The sequence below is a fragment of the Macrobrachium rosenbergii genome, chromosome 4 (assembly GCF_040412425.1).
Source record: "Macrobrachium rosenbergii isolate ZJJX-2024 chromosome 4, ASM4041242v1, whole genome shotgun sequence".
NCBI lineage: Eukaryota > Metazoa > Arthropoda > Malacostraca > Decapoda > Palaemonidae > Macrobrachium > Macrobrachium rosenbergii.
Window position 1 is genome coordinate 84,270,132 of NC_089744.1, and position 25,309 is coordinate 84,295,440.

At 42.2% G+C, this 25,309-nt stretch overlaps 1 protein-coding gene across 1 annotated transcript in view; it reads right to left on the minus strand.

The window, feature by feature from the left end:
* The window catches only part of LOC136836328 (cyclin-dependent kinase 9-like), a 286,298-nt gene that overhangs the window by 14,067 nt on the left and 246,922 nt on the right, over positions 1-25,309 (minus strand). The gene's annotated exons all lie outside the window — the stretch shown is intronic.

Sequence of the window (25,309 nt, forward strand, 5' to 3'; positions counted from 1 at the left end):
ATAAAAGCAAGGGAGTTGAAAATATATCATTGAGAGGTTACTTGACTATTACACCAGTTACGGAATGTGAAATGGTGAACATTGCTGTACCTTACCAGGGTAGATCAATAAATATGGATTGTATAGTGGTAGATGAGCTACCAGAATATACAAAGAAATTTGACGTTAAGAACAACTTAAGGTCGTTCTGAAGAACGAAAATCAGCTTGGCTGATAAAGATTTTGATCTACCTGTAGAGAAACAATTGCCTATTGAATTGTTAATAGGGGTTGACAATGTGTGTACATCTTACAACCAGGGTTTAGAAAATTTGAAAATTTAGTATTGCTACTAACCATATTTGGTTACGTGGTAACGGGAACATGTAGCTCCCCTCCCACCAAGGAGACTCATTTCCATATTAAAACTGGCAGTGGAAACTGACAACATAATTATGGCTGAAGGGGCTACTCATTTAAAGGATCCAAAGGAAGATCTTGAAACTTAGGTATTGACTTTAGTGAAATAACAGAACAGGAAGAGAAGGTAGAGAACTTTGAGAGTACTATAACTTATTCTGAAATTGACAAACAGTATGTTGTGGCACTGCCTTGGAAAGGCAATAAAAGAAGATCAACTTCCAAATTTGGGTTGGGTTTGAACAGATTAAAACAACACTGTCAAGTTCAAGGACACTCAGTATCTAGAACACTACCAGAAAATCCTGAAGGATCAGGAGGATAGGAGATTCATAGAGAGAGTGGAATATTTTAAAACAGAGGAAGACTGTCATTTCTTGGCACATCATGGTGTTAAAAAGGACAGTGCAATAACCCCTATTAGGATGGTATTTGACTGCTCGGTCAGACAAGGAAAAAGTGGGTTAAGCTTGAACCATTGTTTGTGGACGGGACCACATATAACAGCTGACCTACTGAAAGTTCTACTGCAGTTTTAGGGCAAAGGATATACCTACAGAATTTGTGGAAGCAACAACTGGATTGGGATGAACAACTCCCAGACCCATTACAGAACCAATGGGTTGAGTTATCTGAAGACTTGGAAAAATGTCTTGATATTTTGTTTCCTAAGAATACTAGCCTAGGAAAGGGGGACTCCTTACATATAATCTGTGATGCCAGTGAGTTAGCATATGGTTGTGTAGCCTATAGAGTTAAGAACGAAAACTCTTATTTAATAATGACAAAGGCAAGAGTAGCACCCATTACAGAATTAACTGTTCCAAAACTTGAGTTGATGGCATTGTTGCTAGCAGCAAGAATAGCCAAATTTATTAAAGAATCCTTCGATAAGGATGGGTTTGTGGAACTGTTCGTTTGGTCGGACAGTAAAGTTGCCCTAAGTTGGCTGGCATCGAAAAGTGTTCTCCCTGTATTTGTGAAAAATAGAGTACAGGTTGGCCATCACTAATCCGGCATCACTGGGACCTAGAGGGTGACGGATTAGCCATTTACTAGGCTAGAATACACGAAACAGTAGCTAAGCACCTCACCCTAGAATTAAAATATCCCATAAATCAGTACAAGTTCGTTAATAAAGAAAAGACAATTATCAAATACAGGCAGTGCTCGAGTTACGATAATTCGACTTATGATATATCGAGTTTACGATGGGGTTAGCAATTAATACCGATACGAAAATATTTTGGAAATATTGTTAATTTCGCGCAAGCGCATGCAGCGAGAGAGACCAACTTCTTTTTCTCCATCTCTTTATTCCATCTGCTAGTTAAAAAGGTAAAAGAGAATAATAAAAGTATTGTTAGTAATGTTATACTCTTGCGTAAATGCGTACAGTAATAAACAACCAAACGGGAAACTGTTGTTTTGCTAATAACCGTCCCGGATAACAACTGTTATGCTTGTATTTCAACCATCGTACGGTTAAACAATTACTGTAGTTGTTACAAATGACGCTAAGTAATGTACGATAGGATAGATATATTTTTTACACTATACCCTTATTCGCTTTGGAGAAAAGATCGGCAAGGAAATATATTGCTACAGTAACTTTAAGCTGCAAGTTGTAGCTGAAGATGAGAAAACAATGTTCAAGCTGCTAATGACTATAAATTATCGTGCATCGGCAACATGGATGAAACTTGACCGTAAATAAAATTGGAGAGAATGTATTTTAATCAAAACTACTGGGCATGAAAGAATACAAATTACTACTGTTTTCACGCCGATAAAAGATAAATACGTAAAGCTTGTATTATGATGAAATCAAGAGAAAATAGCGAACGGAATCTTTATTTTTTTTTTACACAAAACAAACATGCCCCCAAAACGGCCACCGCGATTCCCGCGAACGTCACATATTAACGAAAAAATAGCTAAATTAATTTCACAACGAGTCGTATTTAAGTTATATTTCGACTTAAAAACATTTCGTATAATGAAAAATATCCTTGTCCCAAATAAATAAAGTATCTATATTCATTTACGCTTACTAGAAGCAAGAAAAGCTCTCTGAACTGAGTTAAATGCGGCGAAATAAACACCGCGTTATCGATGCCGAAAACAAAACTTTGATCGCAATTTATAATACAAAAGCAATAGGCTATATGGGAATATACACAATTGTATACAAGGTAGTAAAGCATAACTGTTTAAAAGATCCATGAAAAAGATGCACGTTTGTTATGCTGATGTTTGTATAATACTGTTAATATGTGAATAGAGTTTAGTATAATGTAGGCTAGGCTACCGTATATGTAGCCTATACGATATACCATAGCGTAGGCCAAAAGACAATATTAAATGTAAAAAATGGAACAGCAAAAGCATGCCTATGTTTACAAACACCTCCAGTTTGTTGATGCAGCACAATGCGCCACCAAATCGAAGTGGCCGGCAAGCGAGTTAGCGCAGCGACCCGGGAAATTTGAAAATTAGTGCGGAAACATTAGAAATTACTTTAGCCGAAATTTGTGCCGGATTACTGATTGTTCCGGACTACTGATTGCCGGATTAGTGATGGTCAACCTGTACAGGAAATAAACACTTTAATTCCAGAGGCAGTCTTATGTGCCTACAGATGATAATCCCAGTGACTGGTTGACACATGGGAAAAGGACAGAAATGATCTTGGATAGTTCTTTCTGGTGGGAGGGACCCCCTTGGTTAAAAAATTCCTCTTGACCAATAGATAGGTCATGGGTTGGTGGATCACTTGTGCAGGGTAGGGAAGAGAACATTTTGGTCAATACTGTAGGGGACAACCTGAGTGGTAATACTCACTTGCTGAATTGGGAGAGATTCAGCAAGGTTAAAAAGGTTTATAGGACCACAGCGTGGATCCTACAATTTGTGAATAATTGTAAGAGTTCAACCAGTATGGAGAGGCTTGGTGAACTGACCTTGGAAGAACACCAAGGGGGCAAAGAATAAGACTATTGCCATCATACAAAGGGAATTCTTCCAAGAGGAATATGAGAGTTTGATGAAGGGGTTAAGAAAACCAAAACTAGGTCTCGTACACCAGTTGAATCTTTATCTGGACAACAAGGTAATAAGGTGTAAGGGTAGAATAGAACACACAGTTACATGAATCTGCTAAGTTTTCCATACTATTGCCGAAGAGTTCCTATGTTGCTTGGATAGTTATTAAAGAACATCATGATGCTAATGCTCATATGGATGTAAATGTAACTGTGGCGAGTGTCAGGCAGGAGTTCTGGATCCCACAGAAAAGGCAACTGACTAAGAGTATAATACACCATGTGCTATTTGCAGGAGAATGCAGGGGAGGCCATATAGGCCCAATATAGTTCCTACATTACCTGAGTTCAGGGTGCTATGTAAGCAACCTTTTAATACCACAGGCGTGGACTACACCAGTGCATTATGGGTTAAGGGAAAAGGACAAAGTCCTGAGAAGGCTTATATCATCCTATTTACGTGCCCAATACCCAGAGGCACACATGTGGAGCTAGATGATAGCCAGTCCTGTGACTTGTTCTTCACGAGCTTCAGAAAGTTCTGCAGCAGAAGAGATTTCCCAGCACTCATGCTGAGTGTCAACACCACCACGTTTGTAGCGGCATTAGAAATCTTAAGACCATATCGGAGAGACCCATTGAGTAGGAATAGTGCATGGCTCTTGGCCCAGGATAGGGGAAGTTGTCCTCATTCAGGACAAGGGGCCAAGGAGCAAGTGGAAGTTGGGCCAAGTGACTGAGTTACACGGTGGGCGAGACAAGGTCCCAAGGGTGGCTACTCTAAGAATGGCACATAGCTGGCTTATGAGACCTGTAATTAAGTTATACCCCTTAGAGCTGTGGCAGAAGATAAAGGAAATTAATCCTGCGACAGAAGACGTTAGTCAAGCACCCGCCCGAGCAGAAGGACTGCTCAAATAGCTGCAGAAGCCAGAAAGGCATTAATAAGAACAGGACTATTGTAAATAATGTAGGCATGTTTTTCTTGGGGGAGTGTGTCGAAACTTCGACAAGAGGGATTGTACTTTTCCGCAAGTTGTGGTATAGTTTTATGTATCCTCTTTAAATTTACGTAAAATGGAAATGCGTATTATGTAGAAGAAAGATAACAGGGTTTGAACCCAAAGGGAAATGAAAACCCTATTTTTAGTCTGGGAGCCTTGGCAGACGTAACTGCATGAGGCTCTCATGGCCCCCTTTGACTAAAAATTATGTTTTGTTGTGCTTGTATTTAGTAATGAAAAGCATTGTTTTGGCAGTTTCGTGTATTTAATTGTAAGTATACGGGTAATAGTGCTTAACTACCGGCATCAGTTGTTTGTCCAGTGGTTAGTCAAGTGTTTGGTGTTGGCCAAAGACAGTTGTGAAAGTCAGTCTCTTCACAGCCTTCATCCAGTGTGGTTCGAGCTAGTAAGGACTCCAGAGGGAAATGCAGCCATTGTCAGAGCCTTCAGATCCACTTAGTATTCCTTTTCATCTTAAAGTACATTTAGGGAAAAATTCCTTTAGGAGATATGCATATCTAAATGTAAGGAGAATTTCTTGAGGTGTGCTTTGGATGAGGGTTACGAAGTAGAGATAGTGCTCACGCCAATCTGATTCTACTGCATTTCAAGCTAGGAACATTGAATGCACCAATTGTAAGTTTATATAGTTTATGTTTAAATTAATATACACAACGCAATGCATTGATATAATCGCAATTTGAACTAGCATAAGAAAGAAGTAACCTGGGTGTCACAGTATAAGACTTAGGCTATGATTAGGTTAGTACGTTTTGAATCGGTTGGGCTATATGATAACACTGATGATTTGAAATGCTCTACTTATTCTGAATGAGTCGGAATAGCACGTGACGGATGACAACTCAACTCTCTCTGCGAGAGAGGAGAGAAAATGAGAGAAGGGAGGGAGTCAGTTCGCCCACACTTTGCTCTTTGCCACCAAACACCTTAGGCGAGATGCAAACTGTCTGCAATGGGATCTGGGCAAGCTACACAACTTGTTGAGCAGCCACCACAGGGCTCAGGAAAAAGGAGTCCCAAGACCCGTGGGCAATATCCTAAAGGTAGAAAGATATGAGAGTGGACAAACTACGCCACTTTCTGTCTTAATACTGAAAAACCGAAGACTCTTCCGGAGTGCGAGGGACAGACCAACGTCCCTATCCTCATGAGGCACTTGGCTGTCAAGAACACTCCTTCAATAGCCTTGTGAGGCTGGAAAGAAAACGTGTTTGAACACTTCTTTCTTAGTCAAAAAAGTACTAAAGAAGAGTCATCAATACTCCGGCTTGAGTTGTCGAGTCCTCTTGAAGATAGACACTCTAACTGGAAACAGTAGTATCTTGTACGAATACTACTAACCAGTTTGAAATGGGATGAAAAGTGACTCGAAAGTCTTGCTACGAATTTCAGGACAAACACGAGCGTGACAGAACCTCATCTCTTCGAGTGCCATAGTCTGGTTGGAGGCCTAGACCTCCAAAGATAAGAAGATTAAATAGGAGACTTCCTTCACAGGTGAGCTTACCTATAGGCTTGCATCACCTGTTTGGGACCCTGGCACTGTTCCTATACAAGAACATGCTGGGGGTGAGGCCATGCTTGAGTGTTGGACCATTACTCTCTCTTGTAAGTCGGGCCTGGGTCCGTAGACCATGGACTTTACTTATGCAATGGAGTCTGTGGGACCCTGTGCAGTGTCACAAGAACCCTCACCTGCCCAGGAAAAAAGATTCCCGAGGCCAAAAATGATGACATGGGGGTCCTATCAGAGCCCGATGTACCTCTGGTGACACAGGTATCCGGGAGAACTGTGTACCCCTGGTGACACGCGTGTCCACAGAATCTGTGCGCCCAAAAAATCTGTAACATGGGGTTCTGTGGAACCTTGTACAACAGTTGCTACCAATACACAGGTATCTGAGGACCCCCGTGTGCTGGTGGAGGGTCCTTTACCGGCCCAGGAAGAGGACTTCCAGGACGTGTCAGAGGCAGGGTGTACGCAGACCTGTGCCTCTTTTGCTCTCATGGCAAGGGGTTCTGAAGAGCCCTGTACCATGATTCCCATGTCCGTAGACAAGGAGTAGCAACTGAGAGATCCCTTGCCTCTTCCGAGGATTGAAGATTGTTCCATGGGTTGGGAGATGTTTATACCGATGACCATGGAAGTGGAACGATAGAATAATACATTTAAGCTTCTGTTGACTATTATCATTGGGAGGCTCCTGAGATTGGGAAATCTTTGTAATGTCTGGGGGAGAGGGTCAAAACCCTGTCACCTGGCATTGTTGATGAGCTTGATTGCCATTATGTTCTGAATCCCCAGGATATACCCGCTAACAGCTCTGCTGAGTGTGTTGCTGCCCACTCATATACTTGCATCATCAACCTGTAAAGCTGGAGGGAAACCTGTCCCCCTGCCTTTTTTGTTGATAGAAGTTACTCTCACGGTGAAGGGGGTACTGACACTCATCTGCACTGCAGGAAAGTTTACCAAGATCCTGAAACTCTGGAAGAGCTACTAAAAAAACTGTTCTGAGTTTCAAAAATTTGTGTACAGATGTTTGCCCAACTGGTTACGCTCACCTGAAAGAAGCAAGTCTTCCAGGTGAGCGAATTCTCCCTCAGTCGATGTACCTGCGAACAGGGGCATGATGGGAGGAGTGTGCAGAGACACTCCAACAAAGTTCCTGTCGTCTATTCACCATACTAGTTACCAATTCCTTTCCTTCCCAAAGGAATGGAAAGGAATAGGGAGTCCCTTATTGGAGACAAGAATCCTTAATTCATTTCCTTCCCGAAGGAATGGAAAGGAATACGGAGTCCCCTATTGGAGACAAGAATTCCTGAAATCTCCACTGAAGGGAGCAAAGGGAAGGCCGTTCCTGAAGGGCTGGTTCCCCAGGGGTGACAGGTGAATGAAGACAACTTGTTACTCTTGAGCTGTCTATGCCATAGTAACAGGAATAACTGAACTCTTCTCTGAACATGCCGATATGGGACTGAGAATGATATATCAGCAAGTCAGGACACTTAAGTGTTCTGCTTGAGTGTGAAGTCAAGCTTCTCAAACTTGAACTAGACTGTCAAGTCCTGCCAAATAGAGAAGTCGTCTCCTGTTCCCAGAAAAGACTGATATGTATTCGGAAAGACGTAACATAAAGGGGGCTGAGGATACCATCATCAGCTATGTCTGCACCTTACAAAGTGACCCAGTCTTCTTCGGGGCTGAAGCCTCCTTGTGAAAAGACTGAGTAGGGGACTTCCTTGTTACATCTCTGAGTACTTGAACCCTTGAGACGGAAGTACTTGGTCGGAAACCTGGCCGAGTTATTGAAGAAGTACGGGTAAGAGGTGAAGAAGCATCTGAATGCTTCAACACCTTCTCTTGTACTGTGCCTGAACCAGACTGGGGAGTGGACTCTGCAGTACTGATTTGGGGACTCAAGGTCTGGTGAAACCCGAGCACCTGGAGAGACTCAAAGCTCACAAATCACATCCAGGACAATCCATGGGAGCTTCCTCTACAACACCAGCCTCGGAAGAAGATAACACAGAACTTGGAGACCTGCACACTCGAGCTTCTGAATCACAATATCTCGATGAGGTACATGATATGGGCCCCAAATCCGGAGAATGGGGTGAGCTAACGAGAGAGCCCTCTGTCTTCCCTGGGTGAGCACTCAAAGAAGGTGAAGAGGTGGCAGCATACAAAGAACAAAGATGATGATTGCAACTTCCTCTGACATGAACTTGTGCTATCCTGTTGATGTTCCCCAGTCTTCTTCGAGGTCAAGACCTCCTGCAAGAAGAAGACTGAACTGGAACCTCCTTCCTGCATCTCCGAGTGCTCGGACCCTCAAGTCCGAAGCACCAGGTTGGGAACCTGACTGAGGAAGTGTCAAAACACCTGTATGTTTCGGCACTTTCTCTTGGTCTGTGCCTAAACCAGACCAGGGAGCTGACTCACCAGTGCTAGTTTGGGGTGCTCAAGATTCTGCAGAATCCCAAGCAATTGGCGTGACTTGACTCTGCTGAGCACCTGACACTCCCGAATCTCGTACTGAACAATCAACGGGAGTGGTCTTCTCTCCTCTCAAGTGTCCAAAGAAACTCGAGAAGAGACAGGTACAGAACCAGTCTTAGAAGCAGACTTCTTTGAACTGGTTTCAAGCGTGCGGGCCTTGGGAGGCCATGCACTCGAGGCTCCCGAGACGCGAGACCCCGGTGGAGCATGCGAATTGGTTCCAGAGCCCGAGGGCTGGGGAGAGCCAATGAGAGTTCCCACTGCTTCCCCTGTGGAGGGAGACAGGCTCTTAGAAGTCCCATGGCAGGTCTTCTTAGGGGAAGGAGAGGCAGCCTTCTTCTTTGGCTGGCCGGCCTCAGGAGGAGAAAGGGAGGAGGCAGCAGACAACAAGGTCAAAGACGAAGACGACGATGACGACAAGGTCGAAGATGAAGACGACGATGACGACACCTTACAACCCCTCTTCTTCGATTTCTTCTTCAAAATCTTCTTCAGGTTGGAGGTCAGTTATCCCATCCAAAGGAAAGCAGCAGGAACAACAGGAGCAGCCAGGGTGGCAGGAACAGCAAGAGCAGCTGGGGCAACTGGAGCAACAGGAATAGCAGGAGCAGCTACTCGAGTGTCCGAGGAAACACAAGCAGAAGGATATACCAGTCCGTGGAGGTAACCCCACAATACTAGTAGGGTAACTCGGGGTTTCAAGTAAAACCCAAGTACCCAGTGATTTTTGGGAATTATGCCCTCCTTATGATCAATGAATTTAGTTTAACTTTTTCAGATATATTCTTATAACCGAGTTTTATTAAAAAACCTTAAAAAACAATCAATATTTAAATGATCAAGCGAACACGATCACGGGCTGGCCAGAGCCGAGCTCTCAAGTATCATCATAAACGAACTCAAGCACTCGGCTGGGGCAAGCAGGGTCCATCACGCGAATGCGAACATGGGTTGGCTGGAGCCAAGCGCTTGAGACCCACACATCTGGAGCTCACGAGTCAAGAGTGAATCGATCATCGGTTGCTCCCTCTACTTGAGTGTTTGAAGAAACTCAAGCAGGAGGGTATGCCAGTGTGTGGAGTTAACTCCCAGAATCTGGTAAAGGTAACTCAAGGTTTCAAAGATCTTGAGTACCTGGAGTGGCATGATTCTCCCAAGAGGATTGCACACTCCAGCTGCCAAGTCGCGTACAGGACAGCCATCAGTTGCTCCCTCTACCTGAGTGTCCAAAAAGAAGTGGGCGGAGGTACATACTAGTCCGGGAAAACATTTCCTGGAACTAGCATAAGTGACACAGGTTACCGCTTCAATTTGTTGTATATGAGGAAACCCGGGCACCTGGTGCTCCCGTGTTGCAGGGTTTCAGGGAGACCTGCAACATGATTCCTGAGTCCGAAGACATGGGAGAGCATCAAGAAAGAAGGCAAAGATGACGATGACGAATTGATTCCCTCTTCGACTTCTACTCTAAAACCATCGCTGTTCCGGGACCCTTACATCATCTCTCTCTCTCTCTCTCTCTCTCTCTCTCTCTCTCTCTCTCTCTCTCTCTCTCTCTCTCTCTCTGAGTCGAGCTACAGGTTCGGTGAGATCCTGCACAACAGCTGCTTTATGCCCATATACAGTCATACCTCGAAATTACGCGAGGTTAGGTTCCGGAGCCCCTCGTGCAAAGTGAATTTTCGCGTAAGTTTGGCATGGTCTTTAAAAATGCTAATAAATGTTTATTTCCAGAGTTTAAGTACTAAATATGACCCTAATCATGCTCATTTAAAAGCTAACTTTTAAATGAACTAAAGTTAGTGTAATTTTATTTAAAGTTTAGCTTATTACCCTTAAAAAATTAATAAAGTAAATGGTTGACATAAAAATTGAGTACTGCCCAGTTTCATAATAGCGCATTTACAGTAGGTGCGTACGTATACTAATGTTACCCCTAATTCATGGGATGCCGTTTTCTTTGTCACTTAGAGTAAAAGCCGTTTTCTTTGCGTCACTAGGCAAAACGTTACAGTCAACAAAAGTACAATTCCATAAAACATCGAAAAACATGTACATAATGTTCGTAGAAGGTAGTACAGTACAGGTAAAATTCAAACAATTTAAAATTATATACTGTACAGGTAATGACGCAGAGAGAATAATAAGTTGTAAACGTATGTTTGAGCGCTAACTACGAGAGAGAGAGAGAGAGAGAGAGAGAGAGAGAGAGAGAGAGAGAGAGAGAGAGAGAGAGAGAGAGAGACTGTAATAAAGTAACTGTACTGCTTTTGTATCGTATTTATGCAAAATATATAAATACAAATTTTCCATTCTGATTTTACACCTAAAAACACGAAAACTTAAAAATTATACACACTTTCTACAGGGGTATCATCTTTGAAAAATGCAGGGTATCACATCTTGTAAAAGTACACCAACTGAATGTGCTGTAATTACATGCACATACAGATTGCACCAGCACTTTTCTCCGAGGTGAACAGAATAATTTTCAAAGAATGACACTTATACAACTCTTAGTTACATCTCTGATATTACATTAACGAATTCATTTTATCAAATGAGTGCGACTGAACAACCTCATCTCAAGGTCATGTAAAGTCCTAGTGACAAAGACTTTGCAAATGGACATAATACTTGTATGATATTTATGTACAGAACTATAAATATAAATTTTCCATATCAATTTTACAGTTAAAAGCATGAAAACTTATAAATGTACTTCAAACATTAAACAAGCATTTTCTACAGGGGTATCATCTTTGAAAAGTGCAGTAACTTTGCAAATGGGTATCACATCTTGTAAAAGTACACTAAGTGAATGTGCTGAAATTACCTTTGCATCATATTTATGCATATACAAAAATAAAAATAATACATTTTCGATACAGACTGTACACATGAAAGCATGAAATGCGTTTTTCATAGAGATTTTACACATGAAAGCATGAAATGAATTTTTCATAGAGATTTTGCACATTAAAACATCAAATGCATTTTTCATACAGATTTTACATATAAAAGAATGAAATGCATTTTTCATACAGATTTTACACATAAAAGCATGAAAACTTGTAAATTACTTAAAAAATGAAACACCCACTTCTGCAGGGTTTCCCGAGAATTTTGTGTGTCCGTGAAAAAATCGCGTATGCCCATTAGTTAGGTTCCAGTGAAAAGTTCGTGTGTGTGTGAATTCGCGCAACTCGAATCGTGTAAGATCGAAGTATTACTGTAGTGTCAGAAAAAGAGCAAATGGCAACATACAGGGCAATACTGCAAGTATTGCCAGCAAGAGAACCCTTACTCCCAGGACTGAGCTCTACAACATCTGAAAATCCTAAACAATAAAAATGTCAGAGAAATTTTCAGCAAAATAAACTTTCCTTTGTAATGTGAAGAAATAAAATTCTCCCCGAGATAATAAAACTCTCACCAAGAGAAAGTACATAAAGACCTAAACATTTAAGCAAGGTGAAAAAACTAGTTTAAGCCCGTTGCCTTAGCAACGTTAAAACCAGTTTGACACATCATTGGCTAATAGAAGTCATAGGGTTATAAACATCAGTGTGAATCACTATATTAGAATACTAAAAGCATAAACTCAAGAGGAAAACAAGGAGTTGTATTTGCATATATTATAACACGTTATAATCATAAATCATCAATATCAACAAAACGAAGAAAATGTAAACAAAGTCAAACGACAGGCAGAGAGGAGAAGCTCACATCCTTCCTCGCTGACGACCAAAAGCAACGCGAGTGTATACAGACTGGGTGGGCAGGACTCCCATCTGTAGGAAGTAGTTAACTACATACTTCATCACCTTGTTTAAAGTTAAACAGCCGTGTTCCAGCTGCGCTGAAGTATATTCCTATCGTAAAGGACCAAGGGTTTGCTTATCATGCAGGAACAAATAAGGGGATGTATTTGCATTATATATTAGCAAGTTATATCCAGATATAAGCAAAATCAGCAAACCAGTTTTACCACTCTCACAGCCAATAAAGTTGTAGGGTTGCATTGTCAGAATGAACAATTATAACAGAATAATGAATATGCAACATACAAAGTGTGATACTGTATAAGGGGTTGGATTTGCATTATCATAATAGCACATTATGACCAGATATAAGCAAAAACAGCAACACACTAATATATATATTAAAACATCATATACACAAATGAATCATTCAAATGGCATGCACAAAGGGAAGAGAGGCATGTCTTTCTCTCTTGCCAGCCAAAAGCAAAGTGAATGTGTACAGACTGGATGGGTGGGACTCCCACCCGTAGTTGGTAGTTAACTACATACTTAACCAACATGTTGAAAGTTAAACGGCTGGTCTCCAGCTGCGCTGAAAAGACCAATGGTTTGTAAATTGCATAGGAACAAATTTTCAATTCTGTACTGTATATATTATACATTCATTCTTTGGACCTTGAGTGATGATCTTGCCCACAGTTTACATACTAAGGTTCACTGCATTTCCACGGTGTGGCATGTCTGTCAGATCCACAATAAGCACATACACATTCACTTCTACAATTTTTCTTTGTATGCCCATATTTACTACAATTTTGACATTGTAGTGGCTTTGGGACAAAGTTTCAGTTCTCTATTTCGGCACAAAACTTTTACTTTTTGAGGTAGCTCTTGACTTCTAAACTTTATTTTTGCAATTCTTAAAATTTTATTGCTCTGTTTACTCAGTATTATATATACCTCACAATCTTGGACTTTGGGATATCTCTTTATACGAAAGCCCAATAACACACTCTTCTCGACCAGTTCGTTATTATTTTCAGGAAGTACAGCGCTACCCTGAATGCTGTTCACAGAGTATCATGCTTTTAGTTTTTGTAAAAGAAAACTCTTGTGCTGGCTTTCTCTGTCTAGCCGTACTTTTTCTGTCCACCCTCAGATCTTAAAAACTACTGAGGCTAGAGGACTGCAAATTGGTATGCTGATCATCCGCCCTCCAATCATCAAACATACAAAATTGCAGCCCTCTTGCCTCAGAGATTTTTATTTTATTTAAGGTTAAAGTTGGCCATAATGGTGCTTCTGGCAATGATATAGGGCAGGCCACCACTGGGCCATGGTTAAGTTTCATGGGCCGCGGTTCACACAGCATTATATCAAGACCACCGGAAGATAGATCTGTTTTCTATGGCCTTGATTACACGCTGTAGCAGCAGTACAGAAAACTCGATTGCACTGGAGAAACTTCGGCACACTTTTTACTTGTTTATTTTTACATTTATATTATTAATGTTTATAGACAAATGTCTTCAGATTGACTTTTAATTGTGGCTTCTATATGCCACGTCTTTTATTTATCTGAACGACACTTCTGTCACTGAATGCCTGTTTAATAAATAATTTTAGGGCTGAAATTCCCTTGTCAGTTTCCAAGGCCAGAAACCTTGACCAACTTCCACATAAACCTTGACCAACTTCTACACCCACAGAGGGAGTCGAAGTGAGTCAAGGTTGGGTCATGTCGATATTTAATTCTTTTGGGTTTGTTGTAGGGTATTAATGTTTTCACACCACCATGATTTTGGTAAATTAAGGTTTCCAGAGAGCAATCCATTGCCATGCCAGAAGTTGTAGGGAGGTTAGATTGAGTCGTCATAAAACGATTAATATTAATTTCATCTGGGATGAGGTCCCTCTCACCAAGGAGTCCCAACAGGGGGAGGATCAATACTGTTACCCTCAGTGGTAACCTATCCTGGATATACACCATACTCTCAGTGCCTTAGGGGGTCATCAGTCCGGTGAGATCAGACCCAGCACTGAGGGCATGTTTAACATAAAAATTTCCCATCGCTTGACCACATCGGGTACTCTAGTTCTAAGGGTGGAGCAGCATTCCATCCAACTTCACCCTCCTTCAAAGTTACAAGAGCAGTGATTTTCGTAATTCAATGCCTAGCAAAGGTTGCCAACAAAACAGGAAGAAGGGAAGAGGAAAATTAATAGGAGGTGGAGGAATAAAAGTTATAGCTCCCAATTTTTGGTTGAATCCACAGCAAAAACAGTAGGCATAAAAGAGCATACTCTTGCTGTAGTGGATCCCTAATCCTCCCATCCTGTCAAAGGGTTATGATCAGGGGGAATGAGGTTAATGTTACTACCTTTTCAGTGTACTTTTAATGTCAAAATATTGTTATTTCTCATTACAATGACATCTAAGAGAGTTATAGTCTTATTTTTTTTTCCTTCTCAGCTGTAAACTAAATTGAGGGTACCAGTCCATTCGAGAGTGTTAATGTATGATCTATGTCCAAGTAATTTTACAATTACAAAATACGTCCTCAGCAGAAAGGACGACTCATAAAATTCCATGAAAATGTTAGAAAGAATCAGTAAAAGACATAACATATCTGTCCGAAACATTTACCATTAAAATAGAAGCAAATATCTACTATGGAAAGTCTAATTACCTGTAAAATAAGACTAACCAGTAAAGTAAAAACTTATCTATCTAGTACATATTTCAAAAGATCTAGTTACACCAAAACTAACCATGATTTCACTGTTCTTGAACTTACATTTTTATATTTCATCAAAAAAATCAACAGAATTAATTATATGATTTTGAAATTTTACCAACTAAAAGCTGTAAAAATGAGACAATTTTGACAATGAATACGTGAAACATTACAAATGGTACTGACTATAGGTCTCAAACAATAATTGGGTTTATGGGTCTTTATATTACCACACAAATAGGGGAGATATGCATTGTATGGACAACACTTGTTAATCATATGATTTTTGCCAAACATTACTTCCAGAAAACAATTCAATCGGCAACGAAGATAAATAACACTCGATATGTCCTCACAGGCCAATGACAGAGAAAAACTGAATGGGAAACAATATACACTTAAATCACCCAAAGGGGGATGGGTCAATAGACGATTCACACTAACAATCATTTTAATTTTTTAGTTTTCACAAACTATTGTCCTCTCACCTGACACAGGAATTACAGTCACATTCTATTGTCCTCCCGCCTGACATGGGAATTACAGCTATCATAATAGAGATAAGATTCATTTAAAAAATTAAGACTGCAACCCAGATGCCTCACTGGGGTGTACCATGTATTCACCTAAGTCTCGGAGAAACTTTGCGCTAATTGCATGTTAACCCTTACAGGACTCCCCAAACCAGGTAAACTTTAACGTTGGCCAATTTAAGAAAAAACACATCAATGTTAAGAGGAAGAACATGCAAATGAACATGGTGTAAGAAAAAAAATTCTAAACATTTTTCTGTAACCTTCCAAGGGAAGTTGAAAGTGAATATTTATAACCCTGTCCAGGGCCTCTTTTCCAAGACACTTGTAAAAATATGTTTTCTGGGTCGACCTGTGTCAGCCAGTGAAATTGGTTCCAATTAGCACATTTCTAGGTTTAAGACTGCTATATATACCAGAGAAAAAAGCTATGTAGAATGCTGGAATTACTACCTCCAGTTCGAACATCTCATACAGATGTCGATATATACCAGGAGTGAGCTATTACGCTTCCACAGGCCTTCATCCAATAGACTTCTCAGTTCTCAAAGGCCCAAATTTGATGAGCCGTTTCACACTTGTAACCCGGAATACTCACCCGACCGCCAAGTAGGCGTCATCACGAGACTGACACAACATTCCAATTTTAGCAGCGATCGTGTTAACACCTCGTTCTGTGTGTGATCGTATTTTCCTTTTGGCAGCTCATCATGTCTTCCACCGAGGTTTTCTCACCATCTAAGTTGAGTACTAATTCTGGTTGGATTGTTGGTCTTAGAGGCAATTTAATTTATTTTTATCTTACAATTTTTCGTCTTAAGTGTTTTGCAGCGCTGCGTCATATGCAGCGTATGCTCCATGTTTGCCTCTTACATTTTGATCTTCAATCTCAACATTTTTTATTTTATTTTGTGTGTTTTTCTCCTTGTTTTTGTTGACTCCATATAATTTGGAGTTTGTGTGGAGAAAATGTATTTTACTTTGCATCGAGTTGCTGGTTGGGGACGGGATTGTGTTTTTGCCTATCCATTATCATTTAGGCTGTGGGTCTCCCATTTTCTGACAATAGAATTTGGGTCCCTCTTATCAGTTTCTCTTCCCCTCCAGTTTTTAATATGTTCTCCTTGGTGTGAAGTATTTATTCATGATGTTAGCTGCTTTCTACAAGGCAGGATGACATTTATATTTTTAGATTAAGTTTGGCATTCGTTTTGGCGTTCTGGCGGCCATCTTGGGATACACATGATATCCTTATGCCCGATGCTGCGGCTTATTATGGCCTGTCTTTTCGTCAATTCATTTATGCTTTTATATACGTGTTTTATTATGTTGTCCTCTTTCGAATGTTTTTACTGTATTGTTATCCTAGATATAGTTTTTTAGCCTTAGGCTAGACGTGCTGTTATCTTACACGGTGTTAGGCTACCTTAATCTCCCGTTCAGCCATTAGGCTTGGGAGGTTAGGTTTGCCTTGTTTACGAGTGCCTGTAGCGTGAGAAATCCTCACTTTCCTCCTTCCCTGCTTGTTCTAGTCTCGTGTGGCTGGCTGAGCTAGGACCTTGGTCCTTCTCTCCCCATTACAGTGGCATACCCCACTGGCCCCCTGTCTAGTCCAAAGCTTGGGTTTTGGAGTGTAGGCTACGGTCTCTTTCCTCTCTTGTGTATGCAGCTCAGTTATCGTCATATGATTTGTGACGTCACCTGTGCTTTTCCCCCTGTATGGGGAGGGTAGCCACTCATTGTTGTTTGGTTTCCCCCCTCCCCTGGGTGGTATATTCAGCATCTGGAGAGTGCTGCCCACTCGACCAGTCGTCATTCCGCCAGGTTTATGTCACTAACTCCCTTTTCATCCAGGCGGTGTTTCGTAGACTTGCTTCCAATGTCTTTCCGGTTGGCAGCTCGTGTGTCGAACACTGTCCCGCGTATGCATGATAACATTCGGGATATTTATTATTATTATTTTCATCTCCGCCGGTCTAGTCATGTTTTTCGTCGTTCTATCACTACGGTGATATTAACCGCAGTTGTTGGGGAGGTATATCTTTTCCCCCTTCTCCGCCATGGGGACTCCGTTCCCATAAATGTATATGCAGCGAAATCAGTGACTGGCGGCGGAGCATTATAATATCCCCTGCGGCGGAACATTATAACGTCCCCGCTTATTTATGATTTTAAAAACATTCGTCCCTTTTTTGCCTTGTATTAATTTTACATTATTAACAGTCTCTCTCACCGCCGGTCTTATTCCGGCGGCACCTGTTCTTATGGTACTCATTTACCATCCTCCTACTTACAGATGGTACGTTGTGAAGAACCTGGGTGCTCGGCCATTCTCCATCAATCGTTCGGTCACGAAGTGTGCCGCTTGCACTCTAGCTGTGCGGTTCATGTTGGGGATGGAATCGTTTGGCACCCAGAAGGCTGCGAGATTTGTTACGCCCTTTACAGACTGGCGTCCGATGAATCGGTAAGTGTCGAGAGTCGACTAATTTGTAGTCTCTTTCGATTATATTACTTCTTATAGCTCTTCCTTTCAGGAGGGATTTTTTATTACCCCGCCTTCTCTTCCAGGCTAAACCTGTAATCCGCTCCACAGCACTGTCGTCTCTGAAGTCCTGGGTCGGCGGATTCGGGAGGAATGTGGCAGCCGGCAAACCGTACATCCTTTCAGAGGAGATATGTAATCTCCTCTACCCTGGTGCCCGGATTTCCGCCGCCTTACCAAAGGACTTAGCTGCGCCGATCATTGTAAAGATTCGGCTGGATACACAATCCTCCCAAGACGACGCACTGTGCGGAGAAGTAGCGGAAGAGGTGGCGGCTATTAATTTACATTCAGAACCCATGATTGTCGAAGTTGACGTCCATCAGGTTGAAGGTAGGGTGGTAAGTGAGACAGGTGGGGTTGGTGTGTGTGTTCCATCTCTTAATTAACCATCTTCTTCATCCTCTTCTTTCCAGGGTTTCCCGAATCCAGCCAACCTTGGGGACAGATCTCAATCTGTCAGGCCCAAGGTAAAAACACAGAAAAAGAAAGATTCCTCAAAACCTTCTAAAACTCAAAGGCTTCCCTCTCTGTCATCTCCGGTTCCCAAACCGGTATCACCAATAATTAAGGCTGCTCCCCCTCATAAGGGGTCGAGATCCAGAATTTCGAAGGCTAAGTCTCTGCCTGACTTTGATTCTGAGGCCTTCATAAATCGTTTGATGGAGAAGATTGACTCTAAAGTTGACGCTAAGCTTGATGATATTGCTTCAAGCCTGAAGTCTTCCGGAGAGTCTATGCAATCTTTGACAGAAAGGTAGAAGCCCAAGAAAGTCTGATTTCCGGGTTCATCCAGTCCGGAGCAGCGCCCCAGTCCCATGTTGTCCCGGATGCCTCCAAACTGCCTCCCTTCGATAAAGGGAACCCATGGCGTCTGGCTTTACATGCTCCCTTGCATAATGACACTTTGACCATCGAAGGTTTAGGCACCCGTCGCTTGGAGGAACTGGAGTTCTTCCCGCCCGACTTAGTTCCCCCCTATCCAGGTTTCGCCAGGCTAACGGAAGAAGCCTGGGTTAGGTCTGACAAGGTCCCTAAGGAGACGGTTATCTTCCCAAAGGATCAGGCTCAATCTACTCTGTTGCACGCTCTCACCAGTTGGGAGTGCGAGAACACTAAGCTCACTCCTTTCAAAGGGACTTTCACGATGTTCTCTACTGGCGATGCCATTCCGACTCCTTGCACTACTAAAATTGCGGAGTTGACTCTTCAAGAGGGTTTGGACGGCAAGCCTATACCTCAGCTCAGGGGAAACAGATTCCACCTCTCTCCTTTTTTTGCCGGAGATTCGGAGTGTTGGTTGGGAGCTCCGGCAACTTTTACAGTAGGGAAGCTTGATCCTGAGTGTGCCTCTGCCTTGTTCAGTGAGCATCTTCCTCGAATTCCAGAAGCTTTGCTCAAAACAGAATTTGAAACCAGGTGCAGGTTAGGTCATTCCCTGCTCGCAGTCACTATGTCAGAAGTAACAGCTCTAGCCTATCATGACGAGCCCTTGTTTCAGGTGGTTACAAAGTCTCTTCTGGCTTCCTTCCAGTCAGATCTTTACGACTTTGTTGTAGCCAGACAAAATTGCAGAAAACACATCTTTACGGAGACCACCACCAGACATGAACCTAATAGGCTAATAAAAAGTTCTATCTGGGGACCTAACCTCTTTCCGGAGGATGAGGTCAATGCTGTTATGGCTGAAGCTACTAGAGCCAACCAAAGTCTCCGTTCTCGTTGGGGCCTTCCTTTTAAGAGGAAGTTTTCCAAGACCTCCGGCCCTCAACCTAAAGGGAAGAGGTTCAGGAGGTTCCAGGGCTTTAAGAGACCTCAAGCCCCGACTGTGCTTCAGGCTGTTCCAGTTTCACAGGTCGGGCAGCCCTCCACATCTAAGGCGCAACCCCAACAGCAGTTTGTTTTGGTGCATCCGAATCAACATGCTTCCGCTGCACCAACTTTCGTGACGTCCCCAGCTTTCAACGCCTCGTTTGAAAGCTCGGGAACATTTCGAGGCTATAACAGATTTGCAAGAGGAAGCAGGGCTAGAGCTGCCTACAGAGGTAGTGCAACATCCAGGCCCCTCTCACGAGGAAGGGGAGGCCGCGGGACCAAAGGTAGCAGACCTTCCCCTAATCAATGAGACACCCCAGGTAGGAGGGAGATTGTATCTCTTCAGGGACCGTTGGGCCTTCAGCCCGTGGGCCCATCAGGTGAAGTTCTGTTATCCCTAGATCCTAGTTTTTTAGCAAAGAACGAAGACCCGCAGAATAGGTGGTCTCCTTGGAAGATTGTCCCTCTTCCACAAGATTTATCTCTGTGCCCAGTCAATACTTTAAGGGCTTACTTAGATAGGACCTCTAATAGAATTTTGGGTCCCCTTTTGTTAGGGAAGGGGGGGGCAATATTTCACTCAAAGCCATCAGACAACAAATTCTTTATTTTATTAAGCAAGTAAATCCAGAATCAGTACCTAGGGTCCATGATGTTCGTGTGGTGGCCACTTCTACTAACTTTTTTCATTATATGAATTTTGATGATCTTAAGAAGTATACGGGTTGGAAATCACCAAAAGTATTTAAACGCCACTATCTTAAGTCTTTAGAGGCCCTTAAATTTTCCACAGTTGCAGTGGGTAATGTGGTTCCCCCTGGTCCAACTCAAGTTCAGTTTATATGAATTTAGTCCCTGACCCCGTCTCACCTGCTTGCCCTGCGTCTTCCCTTGGGTCAGTTCTGCCCTTAGCCTAGCCCATTTATTTCCACATTGCCTCATTGTCATTTATTTTTGTTAGCCTTAAGTATACTAGTTGGATTAATATCTAGTATTCAAAATTTTTATCTGAGTACCTCAAAATTTTACTGTGTATTTTTTACCTGTGTGCTTCTGAATTCTGATTTTGTGATAATGTTTGAATTGTCAGTATTAAAACACAGTGAAGTTTTCTTTAAATGTTTTATTTTAGTTCTGTTTGTGTACTCTCTGAGGCGGGCCACCAAGCTTTCGTATAGTTAATTCTCTGTCACTATTTCACTGGCTGACACAGGTCGACCTAGAAAAGGGATTTTGACAAAGGAAAAATCTATTTCTGGGGGAAGACCTGTGTCACCCAGTGACCCACCCCTCGTTTTTTCCCACCCGGGAGAAATACTCAGCTTGGTGGTTGCTAAATTTGGGATGACGTGTCAGTCTCGTGATGACGCCTACTTGGCGGTCGGGTGAGTATTCGGTTACAAGTGTGTAACGGCTCATCCAATTTGGGTCTTTGAGAATTGAGAAGTCTATTGGACGAAGGCCTGTGGAAGCGTAATAGCTCACCCCTGGTATATATCGACATCTGTATGAGATGTTCGAACTGGAGGTAGTAACTCCAGCATTCTACATAGCTTTTTTCTCTGGTATATATAGCAGTCTTAAACCTAGAAATGTGCTAATTGGAACCAATTTCACTGGGTGACACAGGTCTTCCCCCAGAAATAGATTTTTCCTTTGTCAAAATCCCTTAATTTTACCAGGTTACACATGTTTTTTCTGATATTTTAATTATTTCATTTTGCAAAATTATAATTACAGCACACACAATATCATAACAAATAAGAACTAAAATATCATAAAATATTTACAAGATTTACTGAGATGGGGAGATGCAGTATCTTCAAGTGAGGTATACATGTTTTTTCTAAAATTTCTTTGCAAAATTACAATTATAGCTGACATACTATTATAAAAGACAAGAAGTAAAACCAACAGCAATCCCTGAGTATATTTATGAGCAAATAAATAAAAAGACGTCCTGGGATAAAGAGGGGCAGTACACTCAGCAAGGAAAGTGAGGATACAATTTTCATTAGATTTTGTTCATCGAATTTTAATTTTTTTCTTACAGAAAACATAATCTTGTAAATGATATCATATATGTTAAATCTGCAAAACAAAAACGTTCATATACTTAAAAACACCATGCATGTCCGAAGTAATCAGAATTTCTCAGATATCTTCGTTCATAGAGATCTAAAAGATAGTGTGTGGATATCTCGGTGTAGTCCTGTTTATCAGAATGGCAATGTTTACTCGTTTTCCATTATGAACAGGCTTATTATTGCATCATCATACGAGGTAATGATAATTTCTTTAATTTTTACGCATTCATATTAGTATTTCACGGTGTTAAAAGTCAGCTGGAATTAATGGCAGTAAATGTTGTGATAGCTAGAGTATGTTGACCAAATCTATTTAAATCCGCAAGAGCATTCTCTATGATGTGAGGAGCAGCACGAGAACTTCGGCGGGTAAACACAAGTAACTGGATGTTTCTTCATATCGCCATAGTTTCTCTCTCTCTCTCTCTCTCTCTCTCTCTCTCTCTCTCTCTCTCTCTCTCTCTCTCTCCTCCATTGCTAAAACATACTATACAAATATAGTATCGCTCAATCTCTAAAAGAAAAAAATAATGAAATGAGTAGCTCTACATATAGGCCTAGGCTTACACAACAGCAGACTCCTCTCTCTCTCTCTCTCTCTCTCTCTCTCTCTCTCTCTCTCTCTCTCTCTCTCTCTCTCTCTCTCTCTCTCTCTCTCTCATCATAACATTGCATTCGTTCCTTTATTGATCCCCACGTTTTTCGTTGGCCATTGCTCAAATTTAACTCTTGATGTCATTATGGAAGATCGCGTTTCCGATTATGCAAGTATTCCGTTCATTGTGGTGTCGTAAATTCATTTGTGTAAGGTTACAGTGAACCCCCCGTATTCGCGGGGGATGCGTCCCACACACCCCCGCGAATAGGTCAAATCCGCGAATGCTTACAACGCCCCTCTAAAATCGCTTATACCTGTCTACCATGAAGGGTCAAACACCAAAGTACAGTATGCCTAAAAATACAAGCCTACATCAAATATACATTAAACTATTACCTTATTACTGTATTAATCTTTGAAATGATACTATTAATATAATTTCCAAGTCATCTTAAACATTTTATCGTTACATTTATACGTACGTACTGTATGGCTTACAGCTGTAGGTGAAAATAATCCAGTCGCCCCTACATATTCAGCCACACATTTTCTTTCATACAGTTATAAACCGTCCCGTTTTCTTTTTGGGGGGAACATTGGTATTTACGTATAAGTAATTCACAAAAAGAGACAAAAATTTTTTTAAAAATTTATGCACATTTTAAAAAATTTCATACTACTGTACTTATATATTAAGATTACTACATACATAAATCACACGGGTACTCACCAGCGATGAATGTTGATTAAAGATGATGATGATGAATTAGCTGTGCAGTGCGATGAATGACGAAGATATGACTGCACAGCAAAGCAGAGGAGTTGCAACTCATCTGAGGGTGCCTCTTCACCTTCAGGAGGCACTTCAGGAGGCATTTCTTCAGTTGATTTGGGAGGCACGACTTCAGGCGGTTGGGGAGGCACTTCTTCAGGCGATTCGAGAGGCACTACTTCAGGCCATTGGGGAGGCACTTCTTCAGGCGATTCGAGAGGCACTACTTCGGGTGATTTGGGAGGCTTTGGAGGGGCCTTCTTTGTCCGTTTGATGAACATGGTGATAGGCAGCTGCTGTCGCTGCTTTTTCATGGTGGTGAGGGTTTGTTTATAGGGCTCCCATGCTGAATCAAGCATGTTTGAAAACTTTAAGGAGCGTTCCATAAAAGGATCCCATGTTGAAACATACTCCTGCATATCCTTAATCATTCTCTTCATGTGGGACAGACGTTCCAAAGTCAGGCCGCTCTCCGCTTCCTCCTGCTCCTCCCCTGAACCTGGCGTATCTTCTTCCTCACTGGCAGACTTCGTCAGCTCTTCCAAATCCTGGTCCGTCAGGGGGTCAGAGTGAGCATCAATAAAGGTGCCGATTTCATCCTCGGTGATGTCCTCGAAGCCTTCCCCACCTAGAATCCTCGCCAACTGGACAGCCTTATTAATGGCCGAATGTTGAATTTTTTCAGGAGAGAAGCCCCTGTAATCATGAACACACTCCAGCCACAACTTGTTCCAGCATGCATTCAGGGTCTCCTTCTTCATGTCATTCAGTGATCAGCTGATGATGCTCAGACATGTGGCAATCGTGAATTTACGCCAATATTCTTTTAGCGTAAATTCACTGTCACCGTCCATTGCAGTTAGAAGGTGCTGGAGGGAGTTCCCGGTATAGAGTGCCTTGAAGGCACAGATCACGCCCTGGTCCATAGGCTGGAGGAGAGAGGTGGTGTTGGGAGGGGGGAACTCAAGCTGGACTCCCTTGTAAGAAAGATCGAGAGGGTGGCCACCAGCATTATCCATAATCAGCAACACCTTGAACTCCATGGCCAAGTCGTTCAGGTATTGCCTAACTTGAGGGATGAAGCTCTGATGGAACAGTACTCTGTGAGGACTTTGGTGATCCAGGCCTTAAGGTTATGCATCCAGAACACAGGAGGCAATGCCTTGTTCTTATTCTTGAGGGCCCTGGGGTCTGCAGCCTTGTAAATGAGGCCTGGTTTAAGCATGAAACCAGCTGCATTCCCACACATGATGAGGGTAACCCTATCCTTCTGGGCCTTGAATCCAGAGGCTTTAGCTTCGTCCTTCATAAGGTATGTCCAGGAAGGTATCTTCTTCCAGAACAGGCCAGTCTCATCCATATTGAACACCTGTTCTGGATGGTAGCCCTTCTCCTCGATGATCTTCTTGAAGGCCTCCGGATATTTCGCGGCTGCTTCAGTGTCTGCAGATGCTGATTCCCCATGCAGAGTAACAGACTTTAGGTGGAACCGCTTTTGAAATCGGTGGAACCATCCCTTGCTGGCCTGGAAACCTTGAGGCGCTTATGATGGTCCTGCTTGGGGCTCTTCCCCCTCTTCTTCTGCTGGTTCATCAAAGCCTAAAAATTCCAATTCGCCTTCTTCAATGCCTTCCTCTGCCTGTGCTACGTCGTCGCCTTCCTTAGCAGTTGATAACTGCTGGTAGAGTTGTCGTGCTTTCTCGCGAATGATGTTGGAGTCGAGGGGCACATTTTTCTTCCGGCAGTCCTTTATCCAGATTGCCAGAGCAGATTCCATTTTCAAGATTGTTTTATCCCGCACTGTTGCAACTGTCTTTGCACTACCGAAGTAGCTCATACTCACAGACTTGCGTATCTCCGCCTCTTTTTCTTGATATATCTCACTGTGCTCTCATTAACACTGAAATGGCGGCCAACCGTGGCAAAACTTTTGCCCTCCTTTAACATGTCAAGAAGTTTCACCTTCTCCTCGAGTTTCAT